The sequence below is a fragment of the Salvelinus sp. IW2-2015 genome, linkage group LG6.1, assembly GCF_002910315.2.
Source record: "Salvelinus sp. IW2-2015 linkage group LG6.1, ASM291031v2, whole genome shotgun sequence".
In the NCBI taxonomy this organism is placed as follows: Eukaryota; Metazoa; Chordata; class Actinopteri; order Salmoniformes; family Salmonidae; genus Salvelinus; species Salvelinus sp. IW2-2015.
In genome coordinates this window covers 20,929,511-20,940,030 of record NC_036845.1, presented here as the reverse complement: position 1 = coordinate 20,940,030, position 10,520 = coordinate 20,929,511, and positions in this window count along the sequence as shown.

The following is a 10,520-nucleotide window of genomic DNA, read 5'->3' as shown; positions in this document are numbered from 1 at the left end:
TTTGACCCAAGTTGAACAATTTAAAGGCCATGCTACCAAATACTAATTGAGTGTATGTAAATGTCTAACCCACTGGGAATGTGATGAAATAAATAAAAGCTGAAATAAATCATTCTCTCTACTATTATTCTGACATTTCACATTCTTAAAATAAAGTGGTGATCCTAACTGACCTAAGATGGAATTTTTACTCTGATTAAATGTCAGGAATTGTGAAAAACTGAGTTTAAATGTATTTGGCTAAGGTGTATGTAAACTTCCGACTACAACTGTACTTCAATGTGTATTGAGAATGCTTAGCAGAAGTTACACTTTTGTTAATAATGGTTTGTCCAAATCCAAGAACAAAACWAATTTTGACTTGAGGGCGGCAATACCCTTTGCATAAAACAATCATTATTATTAGGCGATACCTTTCACCATTCATCAGGGCCAACCTTCATTTGTAATCATTTATAAGATATCATTCCATTAATTAAGTCTTAAATTCCTACCTCCCAATCAAATTGATCCCATATCTAGCATTTGACTCCAGTTTCAAAGGTTGGCAGTGCTATCTAAAGAGCATTTGAAATATTTCACCCTGATTACAAAAGCTATCTGGCTTTTGTCTAAATGACAGAATCTGCAAATATAATTAGCACAGGAAGAAATACAGCAAGATAGCCGAAGAGCTGTCATCTCCTTCTGCTATTGTTTTCCAGTGTGCGTCCTCCAACTGAACTTCACCGCTAACTCTTTCATTGGTTTCAGGAAATCGGTTGCGATGAAAAGTCATGACCTTGATCTTTCCTTTCGATAAATATTCTTTTTTTTTGCCTGGTACATGCAAAAGGAGGTGGGTTGGGGTGGAAAGTAAACAGACACAGAATGTTTCATTTCATTTTGTGTTTAGTGGCTGATTAGAAGCCTAATTAAATACACTGTTAAAGAGTTCACAGGCACACAGAGGAGACTCTGACCCTGCAACTTCTAATAGACCCCAGAGATCCTCTAAACAAAGAGATTATTAAATGCACCCCGGAATAAAGAGCATATACTAAAGAGTCTTTAACAAACTATCATCATTAGACCTTTGTTATTATCAGATCCTGTTCTTCATTTACTTTTCACCTAATAGCTGAATATCAACGGGGGTATAAAGGAAAAGGATGGCGACCAAACAGTAGCTCATTAGGTTGGTGATATACTGTATATCAACTTGGCACTGTTCCAGCTGACGGCAGGGTCAACACACACACAATCAAATGTCATGCCTAGAACAGGAAGGCGAGTCAAATGTGCTTGTAATGTAAATCCATTAGAATTCATGGTGAAAACAAAAGAGATTTGAAAAATAGCCCACAGTTGGATTTGGTCAGCGATGATGAGCTCTTGAGTGGGGGGAGGGGGGTTCTTGAGTTTGGGGGGTGGGGGTTACTTGGTAATAGGCCTATGCGGGACCCCAGCATGCAATATCGTTAATAGTCTAAACCCAATAAACCGTCCACAGAGTGTGATCCATATTGACAATTATAATATTGTATAGTTATATTGTTCCTTTGAGCTCCCAACATCGTCGCTCCACCCCTCCCACTTTCCTTTTAGTTCAGAAATTCAGTGTACCAGGGCATCTCCCATCCTCCCAATTCATCCACGGAGTAGACGGAATGGCATTCTTATCTAGTCATTCTATTGCTATGAGCCAGGACTACAGTAAACACCAGTCCGGGTGCAGGAGAACTCTCTCACCTCTCAAGGTCTCAAGGATGCTCTTATACCGTAAAGCAGAGCAGCCTTGACGCAGTGCGTCTTCGACTCGTCGCTATGACAGCCTTAGACACAGAGGGCACACGTTACACCACAAACCTCACAGCAGGCGCTTAGCTACTCACAGTGAACTAACACACCACACACTCCTGGAGGTTCTCCCATCCAAAAGGTTAACATGGCTGCGCAGAGGGGATTATGTTTGTCATCCTCTCTTTGTCTCTCTCTGGACTCACTCTAGCTGGTAGTAGAGGGCTGTGGTCAGTAGAAGGGTGTGGACAAATGGTCAGGGGTAGGGAATTAGTAAGGTAAAGCCCAAAAATATGTTGTTGCTATGTAACTGTACATTGGTGAAAGGGTGGATAAACAGCCACAGAGGTTTAATACTGAAGATTCACAGTTATATCCAAATACGGCAGATACATGGACGTCAAAATAGGCCATAATACAACTATGTTGGCCAGTTCCTATTTAGTCCATATTCCTCTTCCTCCAGCTGTGAGGGCTATTTCAAATGCCACCCGTCCTCTCCTCACCACCTCTATCCACCCCACCGCCGACAACAATACACCTCTCTTCCCTCCTTTGCCCTCCTCCTCCCTGTCAACAGGCTTCTGCGGAATTTATTCAAATATTTTGACATTTCGCCTCTCCTCACTGCCCGAGCAGAAATGATTTGTGACAGACGGAGATGGGTCTCTGTCTGAAGAGCTTCCTCTAACACCCACCCCAGGGCTCCCCCCCCCCCCCCCCCCCCCACAAAAATGAGCTTTTACAAAGACCGGTTCTCTCCTCCTTTCTTCTCCACTGCTCCTCCTGTCAACTGTTGCAGCCATTGAAAGCAAAGCTCTACTCCTGGTTTTCTCCATGCGCCGCATCACTGCCATCGACAAACTGTGTGAAATTGCAGTTCCTGAAGTAGTTTTATGTGCTTTTAGCTCAGTGGCCATCTGCGATCCCGACACTATGTATGACAACAATGTAAGGTTGTAAAAGTACTGTAACTACACAGCAAATTCCCTTGTGTTAAATTAAAACAGATAGTGTTAAATTTAACACTGAAAGTGTAGACCCTAATAAGCAATGGAAAGAGTATTACATGAACACACTGCTTAGTGTAAAGCTTTATTTGCATATATACCAGGGTTTTGCCTTTCGAGTGAATCGTAGAGTTACCACCCATGACAGTATTTATTAGTGACAGACATGGTTGTTGTGTTCATCCATTTTCAGTCCTGTGGATTTCCCCAAGTAAGATCCTTAGCGAATATGTCAACATTAAATCAATCAATGTACAAGCAAAAATATAGATATTGAAACAAACAATTCTAAAAATCAACCTGCAATAGAGCATGCTGGGAATTGTGATAATGGTGGGTGTGGCTTTGGTTCAACTCTGGTATTAACAACAACACTGGGGTTCTTTTAGTTATCCATTACTGTGTAGTTATCTATTATACTCCGTTTCATTAAAAGCAGTTTATTCTACAAGCAAAATCTAAATGTTGAACCAGTCAGAGTAGTCTCCAGCATAATAAGTTGCTACTGTACTTTTCTACAAGTCGCAGTAGATGGAGTACATTTCTATAAAATCAAAAAGAGGATGTTGTGTCCACTGAAGGAAGCAGCTCAGATAACAAGCGATGTAGAGTACACTGCTGTAGACAGTTCTGCTCTGACAACACAGCCTTTATTTGAATAATGCTGCTTATTAGCTTGGGGAGAGGTTTTTTTTCTGCTCCTGTCTATCTGTGGTCACTTTGCTCCGCCACATTAGACAAACAAGGCAACTGAGTAGGGAGGTTGTCATCCATCAACAGAGAGAGAGGAGAGAGGAGAGAGGAGAGAGGAGAGAGAGAGAGAGAGAGAGAGAGAGAGAGAGAGATGAAGAAGTGCAAGACAAATGAATTTCTGCCTTATTATTTGCTCACCAATAATACGACTTCTCTACTTTTCACGTTCGTTCTCCCCTATCTGAAACCCTGGTCTCCACACAGCTTGAAACATAAACTCTAGTACATTTTAAAGTATCATTTATTATTGCAATTAACGATAATAAATGCTTCGGGAAATGTAAACCATACATATTTCCAAAACTGAACAGCTAGCGAGTGAGTATTGCTCAGTGTCACATATGACAGCTCACACACATTCACACACAGACACCACACACGCCAGTCTATATCAGGCAGTGTCAGAGGAAGGAACTAAAAATTGTCAAAGACTCCAGCCACCCTAGTCATATACTGTTCTCTCTGCTAACACACGGCAAGCTGTACATTAGAGGCAAGTCGAGGTCCAAAAGTGCTTCTTAAAAGGAACCGCCCCTTTTTCAATTTTCGCCTAAAATGACCCAAATACCCAAATCTGACTGCCTGTAGCTCTGGACCTGAAGCAAGGCTATGCATATTCTTGATACCATTTAAAAGGAAACACTTTGAAGTTTGTATTATCTTTTACCAGATATAATGTGCTATATTCTCCTATATTAATAAAACATTTCCACAAAGAATATATTTTTTTGTACCATTTTGTATCTTTGAAATGCAAGAGAAAGGCTATAATGTATTATTCCAGCCCAGGCACAATTTTGGCCACTAGATGGCAGCAGTGTATGTGCAACGTTTTAGACTGATCCAATGAACCATTGCATTTCTGTTCAGAATTCTGTATCAAGACTGCCCAAATGTGCCTAATTGGATTATTAATACATTTTCAAGTTCATAAATGTGCACTCTCCTCAAACAATAGCATGGTATTCTTTCACTGTAATAGCTACTGTAAATTGGACGGTGCAGTTAGATTATCAAGAATTTAAGCTTTCTGCCAATATCAGATATGTCTATGTCCTGGAAAATGTTCTTGTTATTTACAACGTCATGCTAATCACATTAGCCTACATTAGCTAAACTGTCTCGACGGGGGACCCWCCGATCCTGTAGAGGTTAACTTCTTAAAGCATTGTTGGTTAAGAGCTTGTAAGTAAGTATTTCACTGTAAGGTGTACACCTGTTGTATTTGGCACATGTGACAAATAAAATGTGATTTGATTTGATTTGAATTAACATGGAAAACTTATTGGATTTGCAAAAAGTCATCAACGTAATGGAATGTCGCTGTTTTTCACCCAAATTCTTACCTAAATTCAATGACAGGGTGAAATGTTATGTTGAGTTCACATTGAATTCACATTAGTTGACAACTCAACCAAATGTAAATCCAAACTAGACGTTGAACTGACATCTGTGCCCAGTGGACACACACATACACACACCACACACACACAACACCACCACACACACACACCCACACACACACACACAACACCACACACACACACACACACACAACACACACACACACACACACACACACACACACACACACACACACACACACATTACAGTTTTGTGGTGAATTTTCAAAACTCTTAGTACAAAACTATAAACTGGTAACTATTATAACTCAGAAAGTCTTATATTCAAAACCTTTTATTGTGCAGTCATTTTGTTACAAACATCTTTCACCACACAACCATTGATCCAGTTTATTGTGAAATGCCATGAGAACATTGATTTAATCACCAAAATCATTGATCCAGTTTACTGTAAAATACCATGAGAACATTGATTTAATCACCAAAACCATTGATCCAGTTTACTGTAAAATACCATGAGATCATTGATTTAATCACCAAAACCATTGATCCAGTTTGCTGTAAAATACCATGAGAACATTGATTTAATCATCAGAACACAACATAGATGTTCTAACAACCAGTTAATCCAAAAAATGCAAGATACATGCAAAAAATTCAAAAAATGCAAGATACATGTTTCAAAATTGTCCTTTGAATATTATATGTACATTACACTGCTTTTACATTAGGCAATAGACTTGCACTACCCATCAAATTGACCCATCAAAAATATAAAATCACATTTCTACCCCATGTGTGATCAAAGGTGTCATTGAATACATATTTCACAATCATTGATGCAAAAATAAATGCATTGTTCAGATATAATTACAACATAGGTGTACTGTAATTAAATGAAACAAATTAAATGAATGAAAGAAACATAACATTGAGCGGGCATTAGTTTGCATCAAGCCTGTCTTGAGCACTTGGCCATAGGTTCTCATCGACATCACATTGTTCATGCACCTGGCATGGTAAATCTAAGCCTGACATAGGTCTGTYTTGATGCCATTGTATGGCCTGGAGCAGGGTGGCATGCTCATGGGATGGCGATCATACCTTCCACCTGTATTGTAATCATTTATTGTATTTTACAATATTGTATTGTACTTATGTATTGTAGTGGTCCTGTGTGGCTCAATTAGTAAGAGCATGGCACCAGCAAAATGCAAGAGTAGTGGGTTATATTCCCACTAGGGTCACATACAGAAATGTGTGGACTCACTGTTGTCACTTTGGATAAAAACGCCTGCTATGTGAATGGCATATATTACAGTTTTACAGTACTGCATCGGCCAATGTCATTTTAGTAAAACAGTGTGAAACGCCCCCATCAACAAAAAAAACTGCAACTTTGGATACATGTACTGTATAACATGCTGACCAGACTGCTCGCGCAAGTGTGCCTGCGTGCACCATCGCGCACATTTTGATTTTGTCCCCCCACACAAGACACGATCAGAACAAGCAGGTTGAAATGTGAAAACAAACTCTGAAACAACTATATTCATTTGGAGACAGTTCGAAAACCGTGAAACATTTCTGACAATTTAGCTAGCTAGCTTGCTGTTGCTAGCTAATTTGTCCTGGGATATAAACATTGGGTTGTTATTCTACCTGAAATGCACAAGGTCCTCTACTCTGAAAACGAATCCACAGATAAAAGGGTAAACCAAGTTAGTTTCTAGTCATCTCTCCTCCTTCAGGCTTCTTCTTCTTCTTTGGACATTATATAGCGGTTGGCAACCAGGTGCATTAAGGTGCATTATCACTAACAACTGGACTGGAGTGTGGACCTCAGTTCATCTCTCAATCACCCATGTGGGTATATGCTCCTATAAACCAATGGGGAGATGAGAGAGGCGGGACTTGCAGCGCATCAAGGGTCACAAATAGAACCAAGTTATATTTTAGCGCCTGGCTACACAGACCGCTCGTTGAAGTGTGCAAGCAGTGTGGGTGCAATGATGTGTACATTTATTTTGCAATGCTCGCGCACCTGACGCAAGCGGTGTGGTCAGCATTTAGGGGATGCATTAAATACAGTCCATATCTGATCTTGTCGATATCAGATTTTTTCAAATGTTTATATGTAAAACATACATTTACATTATGTAGTTCTCAAAATCTGTTGTAGACAAACCAGTTTGTCAGACAAACCAGACAAACCACTTAACCAAAATAGTTAAGTGATTATCAATTAAGAACAGTCAGATTAAGTCAAATCTATTTTAACAAATGAGAAGACAATCATATCAAAAGTAATGTGAGCATTGATTTGTGAAAAGCAATTACTTTATATGAGCATGTATTGCAATGTGAAACATGTATTTCTAGATGAAACACTGATTACATTTGGTGAAAAAGTAGGTGTATGATTTTGCGTGTTTATTTAGTCAATTGAAAATGTGCTTAGAGTTTTGAAGGAACTGCATTTTTGATGATCTGTTTTGAGTTTTGTACTAAGCGTTGTGAATACCACATACTTGTGGTATTCACAGAGGACATACACAGAGGACATACTTATTGCACCAACACGATTGGAAAAAATGTAATCCACTTTCCAAACCACACATCCCAGAGAGGACAAGCCTGAGCTAACATGAAAACAGGCTATTTCTAGTGATCCAGGGCCTGCTACTGGACACGTCCTCATCACTCAATCTCAGTGATCTTCTACTAACTCCTATTTCTCCCCCTCTACCTCCTCCTCGTCCTTTGCTACCTAGAATGAACTGTGGCAAGCAACCCCTCCACTCACAAGTTTTTATGTCAAAACAGATCAATGTCAACAGTACTGATCTTCCAAACAACCGAATGTGGATGTGAAGGGTGTAACATTTGTAAGTCAGGTGTAAGTCAGGTGTAAGTCAGTTGTTGATGAGACTAAAACTAAGCAATAGGCCAATACCCCACTATAGGTGATGTGCAATAACCCCTGCTAGAAGTATTCTGCTGTTTTGCTATTATGACAGACTTGAAAACAGACTCCAGCTTCATAACAGAGTGAGAAACAGCAGTCAACTGCCACAGACAGCCCGTGCTAATAAACGTGTAACATGATAGGAATCGAATTAGTTCAATTCCTTCCATCTCATTGATGAAGAGCCAATCAAAATCAAAGCGAAACATTCCGTGCAGATTYTGTTTTGGGATTCAAATAGGCAATGCTTCAAAATGACAAATCAGTGCATCAGAGTGATGCATGTTGATTGATTCCATCCATGAAACTCCTAATAGATTTAGTCCTCTGTGAATTTGGCACTCGTTAACCTCGCAGCGTTTTCATGTGAGAATGTATTGGAGCCATTTTATCCACCACTCAAAGGCAATTCACTGGGTGATAAATCCTTTGGCTTATCTAGATCCAGGTGGCAGCACAGGGAAGTGCATAGGACAAAAACACACCCACACACACACACACTAGCGCACATGGACTGTAAGTGTGGCGTACACACATAAGTGCGCACGCACAAACGTGCACACACACATGCGTGTGCGCACACACACACACACACACACACTCCTATGGCATCTTCAGATAACGCTCTTCTGAATAGGTTGTCATGGTGACCCGGGCGTAAGAAGAGGATGCGGAGCACGGAGAGTGTGATCCAACCGGAACCGAAGAGAGACACTCCACGACCTGAGTGACTGAGCGCAACAGAAAATGCTTCCCCTTCCCCCCCCCCAAAAAAATGGAGAAAAAAAAGCTGAATTCAATTACACAGCTGAAACCCCCCTACTACCCCTCGGGAGTGTTACCAGTGCCATTTAAAAGTCTTATTACTCACAAAACCAATAACATTTTGACTCCTTGGTAATGGACCAGTAGATTAGAAAATTTTGATTACATTTAACCTCCTGTAGATTCTCATTAAAACACCACAAACTAGTTAGAAACAATAGGTAATTAAGAGTTTAATGAAGCCTGTTAGCGTTAGTGCTAGTCGGCTGTATGCTTCTCCTGTGGGATAAAGCCTTACTTTGCACTTATCCTGCAGCAAAGCCAGTGCAGCGTCTCGTTTGGGCAATACGACATATTTAATTAGATTAATGAATTTCTGTAGCGTCCCCCAGTGCTCGACGAGCTCCTCGCGGTGACAGAGTAACAACAGATTATATATTAGGGGAGGCCCGCGACGCTCCAGGCAGACTGGTATGGGTCGGTCCCTCGTGACGGAACTGCAATGTGTGACAAGTACAATGGCTGTGTAACCTGTATCCCGTTTTACCTCCTACAAAATTGCGGAATGCAAATAATTTCCCCCACAAATTTGTTTATGTGAGAAAGAAAAAAATGTGATTGTGAAGGCATTCAAGATTTAATTCTGAAGGTGGTGTTAATGATAAATAAATAAAAAATTGTGGGGGTGACAACAGAACGGTAAACTCAGTCCTACCAGTTCCTTTTTTCAGACGATTGTGTCGAACTGGACTGCACTCTCACAGCACGTTTCAGGACGATATCATAGTGTGAAAAGGGTACTGTAAAGCCACTTTGGCTCTGACCTGAGCCAAAGGTCCATAGATAACTGGTGGAGTTACCACCCATTGAAAGCTAATAACATGTTTGATATAAAGGGTCTCTATGATCTGAGAGGACTTGGAGCAGATTGAATCATTTTTCTTGCCATTCTTTCTTATCACTCTATCCAGACAGATAAGATCAGAGATCAAGAAGGACAGGAGACAAGGAGAGAAACCTGAGTCGTATTCAGTAGTGCACACTGTAGCAAAACGTAGAAAAACATTTGCCACGGAAAATGGAAACAATTTTCTTGTTTTAGTCTTAGTGGCTAGTGAATACAACCCAGGTGGGTGAGGCACGTAGGTATAAATGCACTGTGATTGGAAATTGAAAAACTGTTTTGGTATTTAAATGTGAGTGCAGTACAGTCCTCTACACATGTCTTCTCTGACATTAGTGGGGTCAGCGGGGTTCTGCTAATAGCCAACAGGTCATTGTTCTGTAGTAAAACACTGCCCTCTATAGGTCCTCATACCCAACTGTACTATGTATTTATATACCAGGGCTCTCAACCCTGTTCCTGGAGAGCTACCGTCCTGTAGGTTTTCACTCCAACCCTAATCTAGCACGCCTGATTCTAATAATTAGCTGGTTAACAAGCTGAACCAGGTTAGGTACAACTGGGGTTGCAGCGAAAACCTAGAGGAGGGTAGCTCTCCAGGAACAGGGTTGGAGAGCCCCGTTATACACAGACACCGTTACCCCTCTGTGGAGTTTTAATACCATTTAAACTGTAGTGGGTCTGACTACTGAACCATCTTGACGATAGAAGCAAACTGRAAACTGTCATCCAATCATCTGGGGCTACTATAATCCAACACAACTGTGAAACATCTCTGTATAAACCATGGAGCCTGTAATATACTATCGTGCATTTAAACCCTCAGACACCTCCAAAGTCTTTACTAAACAGCACAGAGGACAAGTATTAAGAGAATGTGTTTTCTCTAGACTTGAGCTCTGAATGACACAGACCTGCACCACCAGGGGTATTCTGCAATATCAGCAGCACACACATACACTCACGCTAACACACAC